The sequence below is a fragment of the Gorilla gorilla genome, chromosome 7, assembly GCF_029281585.2.
Source record: "Gorilla gorilla gorilla isolate KB3781 chromosome 7, NHGRI_mGorGor1-v2.1_pri, whole genome shotgun sequence".
In the NCBI taxonomy this organism is placed as follows: Eukaryota; Metazoa; Chordata; class Mammalia; order Primates; family Hominidae; genus Gorilla; species Gorilla gorilla.
Window position 1 is genome coordinate 27,068,738 of NC_073231.2, and position 21,846 is coordinate 27,090,583.

General features: G+C 48.3%; 1 protein-coding gene and 1 long non-coding RNA gene across 3 annotated transcripts in view; one reads left to right on the forward strand and one right to left on the reverse strand.

Moving 5' to 3' along the window:
* The window catches only part of PEBP4 (phosphatidylethanolamine binding protein 4), a 288,342-nt gene that overhangs the window by 157,746 nt on the left and 108,750 nt on the right, over positions 1–21,846 (reverse strand). The gene's annotated exons all lie outside the window — the stretch shown is intronic.
* LOC129524192 (uncharacterized) lies at positions 6,284–18,207 on the forward strand. The gene is made up of 3 exons (XR_008667907.2): positions 6,284–6,603; positions 8,958–9,035; positions 12,411–18,207. It is a non-coding gene; the product is annotated as an uncharacterized lncRNA (long non-coding RNA).

Sequence of the window (21,846 nt, forward strand, 5' to 3'; positions counted from 1 at the left end):
CTCACTCTGTTGCCAGACTGGAGTGCAGTGGTATGATCTTGGCTCACTGCAACTTCCAACTCCCTGGTTCAAGCTATTCTCCTGCCTCAGTCTCCTGAGTAGCTGGGATTACAGGCACATGCCACCATGCCCAGCCAATTTTCGTATTTTTAGTAGAGATGGTTTTCACTATGTTGGCCAGGATGGTGTTGATCTCCTGACCTCCTGATCCACCCACCTCGGCCTCCCAAAGGGCTGGAATTACAGGTGTGAGCCACCACACCCGGCCTGATTTCTGGGATTTTAGTGCACCTGTCACCCAAGTAGTGTATGCTGTACCCAGTATGCAGTCTTTTATCCCTCACTCCCACCCTCCCCCCGCAAGTCCCCAAAATCCATTATATCACTCTTATGCCTTTGCATCCTCATAGTTTAGCTCCCACTTATAAGTGAAAACATATGATATTTGGTTTTCCATTCCTGAGTTATTTCACTTAGAATAATGGCCTTTATTTAGCTCCATCCAAGTTGCTGTGAAAGACATTATTTCATTCCTTTTCATGGCTGGGTAGTATCCTATGGTATGTATACACCATATTTTCTTTAGCTGCTCATTGGCCTATAACATTCTTATGATATAAGCATGATATATGTATGAAATCAAGTAGCTTGAAAATGGTGGAGTCAGGATTTGGACATGGGTCTTTTTAACTCTATCCACTGTCAGTAGAGTTAAGTCATGTGTGTACTGCACAGTGGCCCTCAGGCAAGAGGGTGACTAAAATCCAGACCCTGTCCCCGTTGCCAAGCCATACCTCCTGGCCTAGGGATGAATCAGGCCAAGAGACAGGACCCCTTTTTGCAGTTTGCACGAAGGTGCTGAGGATGCTGGCTGCAGCCCTGTGCAGTGGAACCTGCTCTCTGGGACTTGCCAGGGCCATATGTGCCTTTTCTGTTAGGACAGGGGAAAGGGAAAGAAAATGAAAGTCTTTTGTTCAGTACGTGGAAAAATGAAGAGGCAGAAAAGTGTTCTTTCTGATACCTTAAATGATGAAGGCACTGCCTTCAATGGTTTTAAGTCTTCCTGACTGTTTACTCTTAGCTACTTTGATTTTCTAGGTAAAACTGGTTTAAAATTTTTGTTTTTAAGACAGAGTCTTGCTCTGTCACCCAGGCTGGAGTACAGTGGCGTGATCTGGGCTCACCGCAACCTCTGCTTCCTGGGTTCAAGTGATTCTCCTGCCTCAGCCTCCTGAATAGCTGGGACTACAGGCATGCGCTACCAAGCCTAGCTAATTTTTGTATTTTTAGTAGAGACAGGGTTTCCCCATATTGGCCAGGCTGGTCTCGAACTCCTGACATCAGGTGATCCGCCCACCTCGGCCTCCCAAAGTGCTGGGATCACAGGTATGAGCCACCACGCCCAGCCTAAATTTTGATTCCTGACTTCCAGGGTCTTTTTACTAGATCAGGGAAGATTAGACATAGAAAGGGGAAGATTCTTATAGGCAAAATTAAATTGCAGCCTAAACTGAGTAAATTCTCACCAAAATCATTCTTCCCCGGGTGAGTATAAAGAGAAAGGGGCTGGAGAATCTCCCGAAGCTGGTACAGTTATTGGCGAGACTGCACCTGCATTGGTCTTTTTAAACCCATTAGAGTCTTAGTTATATATTTCTTCTTTCTCTTCATTGTCAGCCATGGAGGAAAGGATGCGATGAAAAGATGTCTTAGGAGACAACTTTATATTTTTCCATTTACATTAAGTTCACCAAGATAGCATTTAAAGTAACCATGCTGGCCAGGCACAGTGGCTCATGCCTATAACCCCAGCACTTTGGGAGCTCAAGGCGAGGAGGATTGCTTGAAGCCAGGAGACTAACCTGGGCAACATACTGAGATGCTATCTGTGTGAAAAAGTAAAAAAAAAAAAAAAAAATTAGCTGGGCTTAGTGTCACAGGCTTGTAGTCCCAGCTACTCAATGGGGCTGAGGTGGGAGGATCACTTAAGGCCAGGTGTTCAAGGCTGCAGTGAGCCGTGATTGTGCCACTGCACTCCAGCCTGGGCAACAGAGCAACACTCTGTCTCAAAAATAAACAAACAATCGAACAAAGTAACCCTGTGAATAGAGCTGTAGATTAAACATACTATACTCAGTGTAACATCATCATGGCCTGCTTGAGACATTAATGTTGTCTTTAACAAACATACTGATACTCATTTTTATTCCTGGGGAGATTACTTGCAGCTTGATGGGTACATGTGGAATATTGATGGGGAGGTCGGGGGGAGTCCCAGATCTTGACCTTGGGGGTGTTAGGAGAGATTTAAGAGTTCCCCCAGTGTGTGAACTTCAGGATTTGTAGGATTGGAGCCCCTCCCTGTTTCTCTAGCTTCCCTCAGCTGGCTGGTTACCACATTTGTCCCTAGCTCTAGGGGCAGTCAGTTTGCTAAGCAAATGGAGGTGAAAAGCCAAACCCAGCAAAAAATTCCAGGTCTCGACATCTTGGTCTTCCTAACTAGCTGTGTGTGTGTGGAGCCCATCCCGCAGCTGGGGCCTTGGGGAAAGTGTGGAGGCCACCAGAACACGGATGCCAGAAGCCCTGACTTGTGCAGCTCAAAAGCTTGAGGAACTTCAGTTAAAAGAAAATAAGGTTAGAATAGTGGAAAGGGAAAGAAGTGGAAAGCCCCTTTTTAAGTACCTGGGAAAATAAAGAGGAAAAAAAATTATGATTTCAATTACTATGAAAATGTATCTTATTAGAAGATGGGGATTCATCATTGACACTCAAAAGCCCGAAAAGCAAAATCCCGCACTATAATACCCCTGCCTCCATGCAGGGAGAATGAGTTATTAAATTGGAAGATGAATGTTTTGCAGTTCAGTTAACTGCATCTGTTAAAAAAGAAATAGTTATAAACTTGCTGTGGGTCCTCAAACCCTCCCCACTAAAGCTGTCTCTTGCCAGCCCCCAACCCTCTGTATCTTCAAGCATTTTGACACAACCCCCCTTTCGTATTTCTACGGCATATGAAAATTCAGGAGTAAGAAAGAAAAAAGTCAGCAAATTAAATGCAAACCAGAGGTTTTTATTATGATGATTTTAAAAAACCAGTTGCATATAGTTCAATTGTGGCAAAGTGCGACAATGTAAATGCAGTGCATTCTTATGTATAACAGCTTTTCCTCCACTCCTATGGCAGCCTCAATAATGCAGCGCTTCTGTTCTGCATGAATAAATATGTATAAAATGTAATGCTGCAAAGAAATAAAATCCGATAACTGAAAGATACCATTTCTTAGATTCCGGGAGCAACACGAGGCATCAGCTTTTCTGATTCTTTGGTATTTATGTGAAGAGCCATTGAAATGATAATTTGGAATTTATTATTTTTTCTCAGGGGCAAGTAATTTCCAGCTGTCCATTGGGGCTTTAAGAAATGGAGGTTCTGGTGGTCTACCTGCCCATCCTGTTTTCTGGGTGGGGTCTGTGACTTCTTCTCTGCTTCTCCATTCAGCCCATATACTCACAGCCTGACCATCCTTTTCCTTCGCCACCTCAGGAGTCAGCCTCGTTAGTGAAATAATGAATTTAGCCCTCGGAGCCAGCTGTGCTTTTTCGCCCCCGAGACTCAGGTGCCTGATGAGTTGCGAGCTCAACACAATTCCCTGCTCACAAAAAGGGAACTCACTCCTTCCTCTCTCTAATCTTGAAATCGCATAGGATAGTATTTTAGTAATAATGTATATGTGAGCCCCTTTTATTTTCTTTTTCCCCTTTCTTCTTTTTTTTTAACTTTTATGTTAGGTTCAGGGGTGCATGTGAAGGTTTGTTACATAGGTAAACTCGTGTCACGGGAGTTTGTTGTGCGGATTACTTCATCACCTAGGTATTAAACCCAGTACCCAATTGTTATCTTTTCTGCTCTTCTCCCTCCTCCCACCTTCCCCCTCAAATAGATCCCAGTGTCTGTTGTTCTGAGCCCCACTCCTTTTTTTTTTTTAATTAAAAGAGGAAACTGCTTACAAACTTTGGCACTTCTTGTCTCTAACACAAACACTTGGGACCCCGCTTCACAGTTAGTCTTGACTTAGTCCCCTGTCATCTGTGAAGGCTGAAGCTGGGAATTATTAGCGTCCAGGTTGTCCAGTTCCAGTCCCCAAGGCTTTCACAAACTGGCCCCAGCCTACCCTTCCTGCCTGTCACCCAGCACGTCACCCACCCGCACTGTCCAGAAACCCGGCGAAGTCTCAAGCCACACTTCTACTTGCACCCTGGTCTTTCCAGATCTTGGTATTGCATTGGGTCTTCCTTCTACCGGCAATGCTCTTTCTAGATTTAGAATTTTTAGCTTCAAGATTCTGCTCAGATGTCACCTGTTCTTTTTTTTTTTGAGGCAGACTCTCACTCTGTCGCCCAGGCTGAAGTGCAGTACTTGGCTCACTGCAACCTCAGCCTTCCGGGTTCAAGTGATTCTTGCACTTCAGCCACCGGAGTAGCTGGGATTACAGGTATGCACCACCACACACGACTAATTTTGGTACTTTTAGTAGAAATGGGGTTTCGCCATGTTGCCCAGGTTGGTCTAGAACTCTGGGCCTCAAGTGATGCACCTGCCTCAGCCTCCCAAAGTGCTGGGATTACAGGTGTGAGCCACTGTGCCTGGCCGACAGATGTCACCTGTTTTGCAACCACTTCTTCCCTTATTACCGCAGCTGCTAACACGCACCATGCATACAACGGTGGCGTGTCTACTGGCTCTGCCAGCCTCCTCTAGGGCGGAGATCAGATCTCAGCACTTTCTGCATCACCAGTGCATATGGCCCATGGTGAAATTAACAGCATCCAGTGTGTGTTGAAGGACTGAAAGGATGAACCACCCAGAAGAGACAGTATCCAGCATATTCTTCCAGTGCTCAGGATTTTCTTTTTGGCCTCATTCCAGGAGAGGGTTGGCAGGACAATACTTGGGAGCACTTGAAAAGCAAGAAACTCAGGAGAGAGGTCATCATCCAATGATGAAGGTACTACCAGTGATGACATGTTCTGTCTCTACCTCAACTTGCAGCCCAGGGGCACCTCACAAACGTGCTTCATGATGACAGTGTATGTTTATAGCGCTTGTGTTGTTGTGAAAATAAACAGCACTTGAAGTGTAAAATTAGAAGTAAATAAATGAGTTAGGAATCATTTTCTCCACTGTTTAAACAAAGCTACTTCTCAGGTGGGACATTAGCTTCCTTGGAGCAAAGCCAAAATCTGGCTTGGTTAGCCAGAAAATGTAAACACATTTCTGTTAACGTTCAGGGTAGAAAGGAGAACCTCTCCCTTAACTGCTGTGTGAGGCTGGACTAGTTATTCAACCTCTCTGGGCCTTGGACCCTTATCTTTAAAATGAGGCTAATAGTGCCTCCTTCATCAAGTCTTTGCCAGGACTGAAATGTACATTTCATAGCATGATGCTTGGATCAGAAAAGCACTCCATACATATTAGCTATTTGAATTATGATTTGGGTTTCAGGGAGTTTATTCCACCCTTATAAACATATCAAGTGGACACCATGTTTCGGTCTTTTCTCTCCTCCTCAAACCAGGCTGTGCTGAATGGGAATCTTCAAACAGCCCTCAGCCTCAGGGATAAGGTGTCCCAGCCATTTCTACTGTAATGGCTAAGAGCCCTTTTTGTCCAGTCTCTCCCTGTCCTCAGTTGTCCGGGTGAGGACAGCTGACTTTGGAATAGAAAGATGATGGGGCTACATGTCCTTATTGTGAATCAAAACGTCGGGTCCATGTTTTGATTCTGAGGTCAGAATCGAACCAACCTCCTGGTTGGTTGGCAGGTCCTTGGGACTTTCGTGCCTTCAAAATGTCAGGTTATTTGCCCTGACTCCAGTAGCCCAGCACGACCCACGTACTACATTCTTGGGCAGGGCCAGCCAGAGCCAGGAGGCACTGACTTTGTCTTTCCGTAGCCAAACGGCTGGGAAACTAGCTGGGAGGAGAGGAGGTGAGGCCAGCAGCTTGTGAACACACGGGCGGGCTCACTGTTGGCAGCGGGGAGGAGGCTCCTGGGCTGGGCTGAGCCCAGCCACCCTCACCCCAGGGGCCCACCACCCCACCTCCCCCTCTTGTTATGAAACCCACGGGGACAACCACACATGTGGGCAGCCGGGGGCTTTCCTCGAATTGACAACAGCTTCTCGCTGTCGCTCGGCAGAACATGAGCTGCTTACATAAACACTGCCTCAGAGACACCTGCAGTGTGGGACGTAGGGAGTCGGAGGAGGGTGGAGGGAGAGGCAGAAAGCTGCAGGGTGAGAGAACGGCTCCCCACCCCACCATGGAGGGGCCGTCTGTGCATCCATACACTGCACACGCGTGCGCACAGACACACACACACACACAAACACACACACACACGAAGTTGGTTACTTTCTCAGCTGTAACCAGCAGGCAGGGAAGAAGGCAATGCAGTCCTCATTCTTTAGAGACTCAACCTGTGTCCCCAGCCCTCCCCATCTCCTCCCACAACCCCCTCCAAACTCAGCTTGGCTGGGAAAGGAAACTCCCCAGTCTGCTGTGCTCCTGCAAGCTGAGTGTTTGCAGGTGAATCTACTCCAGGTACAGGAGCAGCTCCTGAGGGAAAGGGGGTGGAGGGTGAGCATGGGGAGGGAAGGGGAGAGGGAGGGGGAGAGGGAGGGGGAGAGGGAGGGAGGGGCGGAATCCCTGGAATTTAAGGTTAGAGAATATAGTAGGGGACTGGCCTGGTAAGATGGTATTTGGGGGCCTCTACGGGAAACACATCCTGCAGGTCAGACCAGCATGGGCTCTGCGGGAGAGGGTGGAGGGTCAGTGCATGCTCAGTGGGAGGGCTCTGAGAGGTGGCAGGACCCGGCCGTGGCAGTGGCCTCGGGTTTCCAAGTGGTGCTTTCTCACTTTTCTGCCCGTCAGTTTACCTGACGCACCAAGTGACTGAGATTGCTGCCTGTGAGTTACCCTATTGCTCATATCTAATCACAAAGCACAGACAGGCGGGGAGGGCTTCCCTCTCCGGGCCTGGCACCTCTGGGTTTGGGTCCTCTGGCCTCCTTCCTCTGGGATGCTCACTCAGACTCTGCTACTGGCCAGCCTGAGCAAGTCGGCAGAGCACAGGATCTCCAAACAGGGGTGCATTTCCTGGCTTCATCAGAGAGGAGGCTTGGAGCTCAGGGAACAGAGAGCAAACTGGATGTCTAGGCCAAGCTGGATGCCAAGGGGAAAATAGGCCTCCTTTTGAAAGTATTCTTGCATTTTAACTGTCATCACAGTTAAGCCACCACGGGCAGACCCTGGAGGCTGGAAGAGGGCATCTGGAATGATGTTGGGCTGGTTTCTTATCACAGAGCACCGGGTAGGGGGATGAGCTAAAAATTATAGTTCTTGTTCCCAACTTAGCGTGGCTATGGGGCAGGTGGTATCTCCTCTGTGTTCCTTCATCTCTTTTGAGACTGAAAGAGAGGACAAGCCCTTCCCCATGGGAAACATTTTACTATGCTCTATCCTAATCTCATCTCAGAGCCCACTCACAGTGAATAGATCTCAGCTAGGAAGGGAAGCAAATATCCCCAGTGACGATGAAGACCAGACATGGAGGTTTAACTGATCTGTGTGAGGCCACAGAACGAGAGTGTGGCCTCAATGCTCTCAATGTTGACAGAATGGCACTCAACATATTGCATTGTGACATGTCTGCTTCTGGACTGCCTATCCCACCAGGCCGTGAGCGCCGCAGAGGTGGGAACTATATCTTAGTCACCCTTGTACTTTCAAGCCTCACAATGGGACCTGCCCAAAAAAGGGCACTCAGTAAACATCTTGTGAACGCATGAATTGGTGAGTAGCAGAGATGAGATTTCAAGCCAGTGGGGAGAGAAGAACACCTCTCAAAAGGAATGTTGACTCCAAGAAACATCAAAAGAGGGAAAGAACCTTGAGATTTTCCAATTCCAGCTCTTCAATCTATAGAAACAACTGAGGTCCAGATAGGATAGATCACAGGCTCATTCCCATATAGCTAATTGGAGGCAGAGCCAGGACTACCACCGGGCTATTCTCACCACGTTATCCCACGAGGGTCGAGGGTCGGGGAGGACAGGGAGCCTGCCCAGGGGTGCTTCACACCGGGGGAGGTGTGATTTCAGGCCTTAAGGCACACACACGCTTGAAAATAAAACTGCGTAATTCAACAAACATCTGCAGCAGCAATGCAATTATCTCTGAGATCTAAGCATTGATCGATGGGAGTTTTAATTACCAAAATTTCTCCATCCTTTTCCACAGAAGAAAAAAATTTTCTGGTGTGTTTATTTCATGGCAAAATATGGTAAGATTCTACGGCACACAGAGGGGTATGTTGCATTTGGGAAAAGGGTGTTAAGCACCATTTTTGTTGTGGTGGTTGTCTCCACAGATGAAAATATTGTTCCTTTTGATCTCTCAGACTGAAAAGTAGATTGCCACATGCATCCAAATTTGGCTTCAAGTGGGAATAGCTCTACCCAAAGTGGGGCCTGAGCAAGGGGATGGGGAGGAGAGAGCCGCCTGGGGTTCTGCCCAGGGCCAGGACCCTGAAAGCAGTGGATGATGGGGAGGGGTGACAAAGCACAAGCACTCGAGCCTGGGGGAGACTCAGCTAGAAGGCGAGACAGCAGCCCTGAGTGGGCCCCACCTCTTCAGTGGGTGCCCATGTGACCTTAGCCACCTCAACTACCGTCCCTGCCATTTACTTCACAGGGCTTTTGTGAGGGTCAAATGACATGAGAACTTGCTTTGAGAAGCTCAAAGGGCTCTATAAATGTGAGGTATTGTTATTTCAGCAGGAGGATGCAGATGGGGGCTATAGATGGCCGCCCTGGGGTTTTAAAGGAAAAACTTGTTCAAAACGGCTCCTGAGGCAGCGATCACCTGCTTTACACTCGCATTGACTTCTCTTTCAGGGCAGCTGTTGGTGTCCGTGTTTTGTTTCTGATGCCGAGACCCTTCCTGAACCGGATCTCCATCCCTTCACTGAGCAGGTGCCTACTGTATGGCAGGTGCATGTGGGCTCTGGGGACAGCTCCAGGTGGCCCGTGCCCTCCTCCCCGCCAGGTGCTCTCCCTACTTGCCCTTCCCCATACCTTCCTCCCTATTCTGCAGCCTTCTCTTGGCCATGCAGAGATGGATGTGGAGTGGCCCAGGTGGACCAGTGAGGGCGGGGAGGGACCCACTGGGGCTCTGGCAGGGGCAGCCTAGACCCAGACTCTGCTCAAAGCCACTGGTTCTCCTGCCCACCAGGAGCTTCTATAGACCTCAAGACCTTGATGCAGTCCCCAAAGAAGGGGAAGCACGGGGCCAGGGCCAGGGCCTGGGCCCTGCTTGCCCTTGCCAGGTCCCACCGCCCTTCCTGCTCTGCTCTGCTCTGCCTGGGGGAAGAGGTGGGGACTGACCCCCATGGCTGCACTTCCCAGGCTTCCCAGATCCTCTGGATTTGGTTTGGGTTGAGCCATCTAGAGGTACTGGCAGGAAATTAAAGGGCAGGAGGGAAGAAGAAGCCAGGATATTCCTACCTCTCCCTCTTGGCGTCCAAAAGTGACTGTGGCCTTGACTGTGTCCATGGGGCCCCACAGGGCTCCAGTGTCCCCAGGGATGCCCCAGTTTCTGGACTCTCCCAGTCCCACATCCTCCCTTTCTCCGTCCAGCCTAAGGGTGGTAGTTGCTCATTTTGGGGTGCCTCTCACCCTCTCTTTTGGCTTCTCAGACCTTCCTATCACCTACAAGGACTTGTGCCTTTGCAAGTGTCCAAGGTTGGCCAACTTACAGACCTGGATGCAGACAGGCCAGAGCCCCTCAGACTCAGGCTTCCTGCAGCTCCTGTATTTATCTGTTCACTTTTCTTATGTCTGTCCTGCTCTGCCAGGCTGAAAACTTCCTGAGTGCAGGACTGGGACCATCTCACCCGCAGTTGTATGTCCCCAGTGCCTAGACCACGCCAGGTATCTAATAGAAACAAAATACTTGTTAAGAGAAGAAATTAGTGGAAATCCCTTAAGTTCCAAATAGCGTTCTCCCCATGGGGCAATGCTTCGCCTTTGGGATTCACTCTCCCTCTTTGGAATAACTCCCCCTGGGATGAATCTCTGTTGCTGCCCGGATCACACTCAAGCCATCCAGTCCTACATGGATGATCCTGCCCATGACAGAGGGAGACAGTAGCATACAGCAATTAGGGATGAAACTGTGGGGTGGGAGGCCACGCTCCATTACTACTTGTGTGGCCGTGAGCAGGTGGGGACTATTGACTTAACCTCTCCACACCTCAGTTTCCCCAGCAGTAAAATGGTGCTGAGAGTGGCTACTCTGTCCTCAGGCTGTTGTAAGAATTACTCAAGGTAATAAGGGTAGAAGCCTGGCTACCTTGTAGGTGTTGAATCACTGCCATCCCTGGCTCAATTGGGCAGATGAGGAAGGGGTTGTCAATGATACCTGGGAGGCTTCTCCAACATGTGGCCGTCACTGGTTTTCTGTGAAGATTAGAGAACCCCCCAGCCCTCCATCTCATTCACCTTTTTCCTGCTTCTCCCTATCCTTTCCCCAGTTCTTCAGAGAAAATAAGCATTTAGAACTGGGATCCATCCTATCACTTTTCAGGGAAGGAAATGGGGATGCAGGAAATCACAGCAGCCTTGCCAAGGCCCACAGCCTGTTATTGGCAGAACTGGAGACATGGGGTGTCTTAGTCAAACTCTAGGAAAGTGTGCGTCAACAGCACCAGTGACCCAGACAGTGCTGGCCACACCTAGAAAGCCCTGCACTGAGCAGAGGTGGGTAGAGCCAGCAGGGGGTCCCAGTTGAAGGGAGGTGGGTGCTTTTCTTTCTTGACCTCACAGATCCAGGATTTGGGGTGGTGTGGAGAATGTACCACGACTTTTTGTCATGCACGCATGGTGATGCTACCATGCCCTATTTTGATCATGAACAGAGGGAGGCCTCAAACTGGCAGAAAAGGGACCGTGGCTCCCGGAGAGAAAGCAGCCACAGATGTGAAACTATGAAGGTGTATTAATCGTGTCTTTTTATTCTGTAATTTTTGTGCTTTGACATTTTGGGGCCTCACTGATCCTGGAGGGACTGCCCCTCCCAGGGCTAATTCCTAGAAATAGGAAACTCCTCTGTGAGAACAATTTGCTTATGAAAACCTACCAGTCCAGTGCCCATACCACCAACCACCTCCTCTATCAGATTTTTACACTCAAGGCCACTATCCACCTGCCCAAACCACCCCAGGGTGGGTACTAGACCACTAGGAACAGTCCTTATACCCAGAGCCTGTTGAAATGATTCATACTAACCAACCCTAACCCTGCTCACCCTACCCCACCTGTTCCTCCCACGATGAAGACTCCTACTCAGGTTTTTCCCCAGTTCCCTCTGCCTCCCAACCGAGCCTGGGGTATCCCCCATGTGGCCCTGCGAGACATACCCCCTGCCTCTAGGGATCTGTGACTATAAAACTTCCTCCTTCATGAGAGCCATTTCTGTGTCTGCATGTCTTCCCACACCTGATTAAAACAAATCCCCGACACCATCAAAACAACAGGGGCATCTATAGAAAGCAGGGATTATGATGGTTGTTTAAAGGTTCAGAAATTCGGACCTGGAAGGATGCTTATCACAATTATCCTTCATTATATCCTTGATCCAAACACTTTCTGATGTGAGAACAGCCCCAAGGAGGCAGCAGAAAGTCCCATCAGTTTCTCACACTGAGATCAGCCTGCATAGTGTTTGCCGCATCACCACTGCTTTGCATCACCCATTAACACACCCAGATCACTCTCCCAATACTCAAACCCACCCAAAAACCCACACCAGTGACCTGATCTCCCTGTGCCCCAAGGGGCTCTGGCCAGATCTCAACCTCCCACCCCCACATCCCTCTCCAGGGAAGGTTGTATCTGCACACTTAAAAAAAAAAAAAAGGTGAGCTGAAGATGGCACAAAATTAGTTCCTTCGACAGAAAAATTTGCTCCTGAAACACTCTGCCAACCTGCTAATGAGTCGTCTTGAACCTTGCGTGGTGTTACCTCTAATTTTGCAGCCTGCTAGGATTTGAGTTCTGTGGACAGCCTCACATTTGGTTTGGAATTATAGGCTGAGTTGCTGCTCACTCCTATTATTGTGCTGTCAATCTTGTATTAGCGCATTATAATATGGTACACTGAATGCATCTGTTCTGTATATCACAGGGCCTCATTGTCATTTGTTGAATCATTTTGTCTTATATGATTGTTAAGCAATTATTTCATCTCAGGTGGCTTAAATTTTGATTACTGTATACTATTTGCGGGGGATACAAAAAAAAGGGGGGACAACTCCACCATCAGCTGATTTCACCAATTCTCCGCTCCAGGGTTCACACATATTTATGTTGGAGTGCAAAGGCTTCCGATGTCCGGACATGTGTCCTCCGATCTGAGAAGGGAACCAGGGAAAGGGCTGGAGTTGATGCATCTTGACTTAAGGGCTGAAGAGTTGGCAATTTTGGAGGCCAGTGAAGAGCCACGTAGAAAATGTCCCGCTGCCTGCCATCACCAGCAGCTCCTCTTGCTCCCAACCTGCGAGAGGGCTCCCACACAGATAGCAGACACAGGGACCTCTTTAAAATGAAGATGAAATGCACCTGGTTCTACCACCTAGTTAGAAGCAGTTATGAAGGTTGAAGAGCTGTTATCTGAGATTTATAGCCCCAAATCTGCGAGATAGACTCTCCTAATTAATAAGACAAGGAAGACTAGAAAGTTGTGAAAACTACCTGGCAGGGCTTGGAGCCTGCTGTCACCACCACGATGATAGCATTGTCTTTGCTGCTGAGCCTATTAGAATGTCAGGATGTGCATTCTTCTCTCCTAGTGGGATGGCAGGGTTCACCTGGCTATTACAGAGAAGCAAGTGCAGATCGTGACTTAAGGCTCCGGGAGGAGAGTTAATCAGGGAAGAGCTGGTTGACAAGACTCACTCAGTGCATGACTTGAGAGCACCAAGAGGGGCAAAGGGAGAAGAAAGAACCTCTTCCAAAGGCAGCATCCACCCCCTTGACAAAGGGCCATTTCCCCCAGCCTGGGGTGCTTTCTGACTTCCTTTGTTCCCCGCTGAGCGTTTTCTTCCTTGTCCTCAGCCTTCACATGATAAGTTCAATTCAACATCCTCTCTCTCTTCTCCCAATGTCCTCTCCTTAATTTCGCTGCATCCTCCAATGTGAATGTTTGCCTCCTGGTCTGGGATCTGTCTTATTCCCTTTATCTCACCTGAAAAAGCTTTCCCCTTTAATCTCTGCTCATTCAAGTCCCGCCCATCCTTCAAAGTATGGCCAAGCTCACCTCTTCCAGAAAGCCCCACCCTGTGGTGTTATCTCCATCCTGAACCCCAGCAGCACTTACTGTGAGAAAACTATCAGGTTACATCTAACAGAGTTCACTGCACTCTCCCCAAATGAAGTGGACACTTGTTGGCAGTAAGAAGAGAAGCTTTTTGCACCCAGTGGTGCATTCAATGCAATGCAAGGAGACTGTGACGATACTGAAATGAGTATTACCCGGTCCCAGGAGATGAACACCGTCCTTGCTTGATGCCAGTTCATAAAGAGAGCTCTTGTTTATTGAGAGCTTATGAGTGCTGAGGAATTCACATAAATCACCTCATCTAAATTTTCCAACAATCATGAGATGGTTTCTCTTATTTCCTCCTTTTACGCATGAAGAAACTGAGGCTCAGGAGGTTAGATGACTTGCTCAGAGCCACACAGATAGTACAGGGCTGACCCAGAATTCAAGCCCAGGTCTGGCAGACTCCAGCACCCGCCCTTTGCCTCCACGACCAAGTACAAGCAGCAGGCTGGCACTGGCCTTTCCCTGCTATGACTGCCGAGCTGGGTTACACCTGCTGCTGGTCCCCAGCACCAGGCACACGACGCAACTGTGAGTCCTCCGGAGTATGTGAGGGAGCTGGCACTCACCTTCTTCCTGAAGCAGAGGAGCTGTGCTCTTCCGTTTCAGTGTGAAAAAGCCTCAGAAGATGCCCAGCTTAGGACACAGAAGACAGTCTGTGGACATCGTCTCCACTTCCTGGCATCCTCAGCACTGTTGCTAGTGAAGCTACTCTGCCCAAGGTCTCCAGTGAGCTTCTGAAAGAAGTCAGGACTCATGCATGCAGATGAATACGCCTCGTGGGTATTCACCAGGTCCTCTTGGGAAGCCAGCTCTGTGTCCCAGGCACACCGTCTGTGTGCAAGAGAAGGGCAGCACCTGAGTTTGGGAATTGCTTTCGTACCAGCTTATAGGCCACCCCAAGAACCGGCCTCCTGGCTTCATAGTCACAGACCGCCTGCAGGGTTGACTTATGCATCCTTTTGCAGGAGACAGGCTCACTTCTCTCCTGTGACTAACATGGAATTACGGGTTAAGGAGGGAAGTCGTGCTCACCTGTTGATTCATTTATTCACTCACTTGCTCACTCATCAATCATTTCTTCAACAATGAAACCCTTACTAGACAAATACTGACTCCCTGCTCCAGAATAACTATCTGTTCGGTGCTAGGACTGTCAAATGAGTAAGCGTTTCTTCCCACAGGCGTTCAGGGTCTATTTCTGCACTTTACAGACAGGCAAGACAGAAGTGATCAGAAGCGGCCACCAACCATGGAGTTCAGAAACACGGCACAGTTCTGGAAGAGGCAAAAGGCAACTCTTCCATCCATGCTGGTCAAGAGGAAATTCATCACAGCTCACAGCCACTGAATCTGACCAGGCGTGTAATACATCCCATCGTCTTGTCAGTTAGCAGCTGTGGGACCTTGAAGGCTTCTTAAATTCCCCAAGTCTAGACTTTCTTATCTTTAAAATGCAGCTGAAAACAATGCCTGTCTCATGGAGGTGTAAGGGTTAAATGGAATCATGTAGAAAGCATTCAGCACATGTCAAGTCCAGGTCAAGGCCAACATCCAGGGGCAGGGAGAGGTGTAACCTCTTTCAGTTTGGAGCCACGCAGGACCCTGCCATTTGCAGCCCTTTGGGCTAAGACTGTAGCCCCCAAACATCCTGCTGCCCCAGAGCAGTGGCCCAGCAGGTGCACTGAGAGCTCTGGTGCACCTGGCATGCCCCCACTCCTCACACAGCAGCAACAGGGACAGTGACAGGGACCTGAGATGGGGTGGCCCACCTGGCTGGCAGCTGGCACTGGGCACATTGCCCAGAAGGTGGGGAGTTCTCAGGTAGGGGCAGAGGTGGGTGTTTGAGGGAGCAGTTAGCAGCACTGTCTGCTGTGGCAGGGGTCTCCTGGGTAAGGTCAGAGGGATTCGAGGAGGCCCAGGGATCACCCCAGGGTGGGGTGGGATGCTGCTCAAGTCAGAAAGCAAAGTTGCAGGGTGTAGGGGAGGGGATGGGACTGTTAGTCTAATTGTGACTCATCTCTCCTTATTTTTCTCCTTATCTCTTGTATTTATTTTTTTTAATCCTCCCAAGTTACTGGGCCTTGAGGACACTCCTAGTGTGTGTGTGTGTGTGTGTGTGTGTGTGTGTGTGTGTGTGTGTGTGTGTGTGTGTGTGTGTGTGTGTATTTCTATATATATAATTTTTCTTTTTTTTGAGACAGAGTTTCACTCTTGTTGCTCAGGTGGAAGTGCAATGGTGCGATCTCAACTCACTGCAACCTGCATCTCCTGGGTTCAAGCGATTCTCCTGCCTCAGCCTCCCGAGTAGCTAGGATTACAGGTGTCTGCCACCATGCCCAGTTAATTTTTGTAATTTTAGTAGAGATGGTGTTTCACCATGTTGGCCAGGCTGGTCTCAAACTCCTGTCCTCAGGTGATCCGCCCACCTCAGCCTCCCAAAGTGCTGGGATTATAGGTGTGAGCCACCGTGCCCAGCCACTCCTAGTATATTTTTATAATATTTACCAAATAAGACTGGGTGCGGTGGTCCATGCCTGTAATCCCAGCACTTTAGGAGGCCAAGGTGGGAGGATTCCTTGAGCCCAGGAGTTCGAGACCAGCCTGGGCAACATGGAAAAACTCCATCTCTATAAAACCTTTAAACATCAGCCATGTGTGATGGTGTGCGCCTGTAGTTCCATCTCCTAGAGAGGCAAAGGCAGGAGGATTGCTTGAGCCCAGGAAGTCGAGGCTGCAGTGAGCCATGATCATATTTGCCAGCCTGGGTGACAGAGCAAGACCATCTCAAAGAACGTATTTACCGAATGAAGTTTTATGATGTTCTCTAGCACTTTTTAGTTTATTGTCTTTAAAAAGAAACCCTCTGAAGTGTCTCTGGAGAATACAAACGCATGCGCGCATGCACACGCTGGGAACAGGAGCTGCTTCAGTAGGTAACTGAGTGGGAGGGAGGTTAGCTTTTCACTGTGACCCTTATCTGTACACCTGCTAACTCAAAATAATTTAATAACAACAACAATGACCATAAAAAGGGAGTGAGTGCTCTCATTTTAATTGCTGTCTACTTATTTCCAGTTAATTGTCTTCCCCTGCGGTAGCCTGCAGGGGACTCCACACATCTTCTTTAGGACATAACTTTTTGAATGCAGGGCCAACCTAGGATGTTTGGCCAACCCACCCACTTCTTTTTTTTTTTTTTTTTTTTTTTTTTTTTGAGACAGTTTCGCTCTGTTGCCCAGGCTGGAGTGCAGTGGTGTGATCGCAGCTCACTGCAACCTCCACCTCCCAGGTTCAAGCAATTCTCCCACCTCAGCTTCCTGAGTAGCTGGGATTACAGGCTCGTGCCACCAAGCCCAGCTAATTTTTGTATTTTTAGTAGAGATGGGGTTTCAGCATGTTTGCCAGGCTGGTCTTGAACTCCTGACCTCAGGTGATCTGCCCACCTCGGCCTCCCAAAGTGTTGGGATTACCGGATGCCCCCAGCCCATCCAGTTCTAAAAGGACCGGCCACGGGAGAACCCTCAGTCTTGGCCCCTGCTATGAGGGTGGGGCTTGTCAGTGAGGTGGCCGTGGCTTCTGCCTATCTCTGGCCAGGCTCCTGGAGCCCTCCTGGGCTGGGCCACACCAGTTTGCTCAGGGGCACTGGTACCGCATCCCCAGATTTCCAACCAGGATCTCACACATCACTATGACATCATCTTCCTAAACCATTAATTTCATGCTATTCCTGTGCCCAGAAACCTGCAATGCCTCACTTCTGTCCCCATCAAATCTCAGTGTTCTGGGCCTCTGCCACCAGGCCCTTGTGCCCAGCTAGCTGGTTCCTCAGTTCTGTCCAGCACGCCACCAGGCCTTCTCTTCTTCCATGTCAGGAAGTGCTGGGCTCAGGATTCTTACACCTTATTCCCCATGCTGGGAGCTCCCATCTCTCCGCTTTCCTGGCTAACCCAGGGCTAATCCTGGCCACAGGCTTACTCCTCCAGGAAGCCTTCCAGGCTTCGGCAAACTCCCATATGCTCAGTCACTATGTGATTTAACCACTGAGAAGTACCTCTCATAGTTTATTCAAAAGTAGTTTGTTTTGTCTTCTCAAGTGGATCATAAGCTCTCTGCATTCCCATAGCACCAGGCTTACTGCCGGGCACAAGCTTCAAACCTCGAAAATGACTTGATTTGATTTGTACTCAAAAGACCTGGGTTTGACTTCTGAGAGCCTGAGTTTGCGCAGCTATAAAATGGGGATAATTTTCCTACCATACAGGATTTGTTGAAATCAGAGCTCGGGAGAGAAGCACCCATTTTGGAGCTGGGAAAAGGAGGAAAAGAAGACCATGGGAGTGAGAAACAGCAGGAGGCAGAGGCTGGGCCATCTGAGCCCCCTCAAAATCCAGAACAATGCAGGGGCTGAGAAGAGGAAGGTGGAAGCTGGGCTTTGGGGAGAGACCCCAGTCTCCTTCAGAAGATGCTACCCTGTTCTCCTTTCTGCTCTAAGGCTCCGGGGAGCTCAGAGTTTAGGGAGATGGTAAATGGGAGAGAAAAATTAAAGGCAAGAGAAGTCTAAGGAAGTCGTCAAAGCACAGCCAAGCAAACAGAACCCTTAAAGGAGGTAAAAGGTAATGCTGTAAATTACAGCTTAAAAGCCTCGTTTTGGGCAAATTGCTTTTTAACAAGCAGACAACCTCTATCAATAGCATCTACCGTATGTTTTTATAAAGTGCAGAAATATGTTTTTAAAAGGCCGGTAAATAAAGTTCCTATCGATTTGAACTCAAGTGTAATCTGTTTTTCTGTCTGCCACCAACACTGGTAATAAAGCAGAATCATGTAATACGGTATTTCAGCTAATGTGACTATACATCACTGCAGGGATGCCCTGCTCGGTGGCGATCTATCATTTTCTATTGGTATTGCTTAGCTGCAGAATTTATAAACTTGCTCCAAATTGATGCAATGTTCAATTTTCTTTTCCAATTTATTTTTGGTTGAGCCAAGCAATATTGAGGTCTCTGAGCAAGCCGCTGAGCACCACCAGATGTTACCTGGAAGACCTCATGCTCCTTGATAGGAGTGAGGAGAACATGAGCCAGTACTTGCCACTCTCAACAGGCACAGAGACAGAGAGCCCTGGAAGGAGATAGGTGATGGAGAAGAGGTAGCTTCCTCCCCTGGGGACTCAGCAACAATTGTGCTCTAGGAAATCCAGGGGCTGAAGGTGAAAGGCAAGAGAACATCCAAGAGAGAAACTGCAGTAATGAACACTCAAGAGTCTGAGACTTTCACTAAGCTGCAGACATCAGTTCAGTAGGTCTGGATGGGGCCCGCAATGGCACATTTCTAACAAGTGGCCAGGGAATGCCGATGCTGCTGGTCCACGGACCACATTTTGGGCAGCGATTCTCTAGAATTTTAGGAACTTTATGTCAATAAGCAACCTCAAGTCATAGACTTACAAATTTCAGCGTTGGAAAGACCCCAGGGTGAAATCTGGTGCATTCTCCATTCTCCATTATTTACATGGGGAAGGTATCATTAGCCCTATCTTTCAAACTCCCAGCTTCCCCTCTCTGTGCCCCAGTAGCACTGTGGGGCACACCTTCATAGTGGCACTTGCCACATCACACTGTGTTGTCCACCAGACAGAGTGTGTCTAGAGGTCACTATGTTCAGAGGCTGCCTGGCAGGTGGCAGGTAGCAGGGCAGTGTGGTGCACAGAGTTTGGAATTAGACAACATGGGTTTGAATCCTGACTTTTACTGGCAAGCATGCTTGGTCTTAGGCAAGTTACTTTACCTTCTTGAACCTTACTAGTAACTTGGGAATAAAGTTCTTTCCTCAACATCTTCCCCTCCTTTTTTTTTTTATTTGAGATGGAGTCTCACCCTGTCACCCAGGCTGGAATGCAATGGGGCAATCTCAGCTCACTGCAACTTCCGCCTCCCCAGGTTCAAGTGATTCTCCTGCCTCAGCCTCCCGAGTAGCTGAGATTACAGGTGTGCACCACCACATCCGACTAATTGTTTGTATCTTTAGTACAGATGGGGTTTCACCATGTTGGCCAGGCTGGTCTTGAACCCCTGACCTCATGATCTGCCCACCTCAGCATCCCAAAGTGCTGGGATTACAGGCGTGAGCCACTGCTCCCGGCCCTTCCCATCTTATTAAATAGGATAACATATGCAGCATAATGACCTTGACACAATACCAGATGTCCAATAAAGGTCAGCTGTGTTATATATTTCTTCCGTATGCACTTGCCAGATCAATGAATGAATGAATGAATGAATGAATGCTTATGTGGCAGTCAAGGCAAAGCAAGTATAAGTGGCTCACACATAGGAAGATGCCAGGGCAGAAGGTGGGGTGGGAGCCATGGAACCAGGCTCCTCCTGCCCTCTGTCCTACCTCGCCTGCTGTCTCCCACATCCTCATCTCCCTCCAATGAAACCCAAGTAACAAATCCAAGAAGTGTTCATTTTGGCCTCTTGGGCTGGTGTGATTCATCCCACTCAGAAGACAAAGCTGTTTGGGGGAAGGAGGAGTCTGGGTGTGGGGATGACAATACAGTTAGGCATAGTACTGTCTCTAGCACACAATGGGAAGCTCCTGATGCAAAATTCAGGGTCCTGTGGGCAAATGTTCCATTTATTTATAGGGAAGTCTCAGAGAGATAGCTAAAGCCCTTAGTGAAGCCCACTTAGGTGGGCCCGCCTCAGACAGCAGAGGAGGAATGGAGCTGGGATTCTAACAGGGTCTTCTGACCCTTCCTCATCATCCTCCCACCATGGACCACAGCCTCCTTCTCAGCTTAAGAAACCAGGGAAGGGCCGGGCATGGTGGCTCATGCCTGTAATCCCAGCACTTTGGGAGGTCGAGGCGGACGGATCATGAGGTCAGGAGATCGAGACCATCTTGGCTAACACGGTGAAACCCCGTCTCTATTAAAAATACAAAAAATTAGTCAGGTATGGTGACAGGCGCCTGTAGTCCCAGCTACGCAGGAGGCTCAGGCAGGAGAATGGCGTCAACCCGGGAGGCGGAGCTTGCAGTGAGCCGAGATCGAGCCACTGCAGTCCGGCCTGGGCGAAAGAGCAAGACTCCGTCTCAAAAAAAAAAAAAAAAAAAAAAAAGAAACCAGGGAAGGAGAAAGTAGAGGGACTAAGAGTCACACTTCACTGAGTCAACTTGTGAGAAATAAAACTTTAGTAGTCAGCCTATTTAATGCTAAAATATCTGAATAGTTTTCTAAGTAATATCTTTTCTAAATTATTTTTAAATGACATGTATGGATTGTTTTAAAACTCATGGCATAATATACATAATTTAAAATCTACCATCTTAACTGTTTTTAAGTGTATAATTCAGTAGTGTCAAGTCCATTCACACTGTTGTGTAGCATCACCACCATCCATCTGCATAATGCTTTTCATCTTGCAAAACGAAAACTCCATACTTACCTCTGGTAGGCCAGTTTGGTGGCTTCATTCCTGGTGGAATAATTCCTGGAGGCCTAAGCTACAGTCTACTTCTCAGCCCATCTAACAATTTTCTGTATTAACTAGTTTTCTGCTTAAAAAAAGCTAGAGTATGGTTTCCATTTTCTGCAAGTAAACACGGACTGACATCATGTTTTGGAAGTAGAAGAGGTTGTAGGCTACAGAGCCTCATGTTTGGGGTTGGTTATCTGTCTGGTTGGATTTGAAGACAGGTAAAGATCTTCTGGTTCCAGCCAAGATAGAGTATCAGGAACCAGATTTACCCTACCACCTGAAACAATGAAAACACCGAACAAAATACATGAAACAATGGTTTCCAGATTTTGAACTTCAGGCAGTGTGGGGCAGTAATCAGCAAAAGAGGGGAAACAAATGAAGGTCTTACAATCACCCCAACTTACTGCCTGATAGAGTTTCTAGGCAGCAGTACAGAAAGAGAGAACCCAGGAAACCTGACAGTCACCTTGAGTTGAGGAGATAGAGCTCAAGTCCACGGGGGTTAAGGTGGTCATGATTCACAAGGCAGAGGCAGCTGTGCGGGGAGAGAACTGTGGAAATTGCAGAAGGTCCTCTTTGAGTCTTCGGTTGAGTACAGATCAGCATGTGCATGTGAGAAAACTGAGTCCAAAGAAATAATTCCCTGAAAGAAACAGACGGAAAAGTCTACAGGGCTCACACAAGGCTGAGAATAAATTTGTATTCCCACCAGGCAGAGTAAAAATGCCACAGAATTCCTGGGGCAGCAGGGAGAGTATTCAGCAGTGGGGCAAAATTAGCCCTAGAAAAACGCTGCTCTTGTCCTATTTACCACAGTTTAAAAGCAAGTTTGAGAAGGATCAGACTGCTTTCAATGAGCCTAACCACATGCCAGATCATAGCTCAAGAATATTTATGAGATTACAATGAC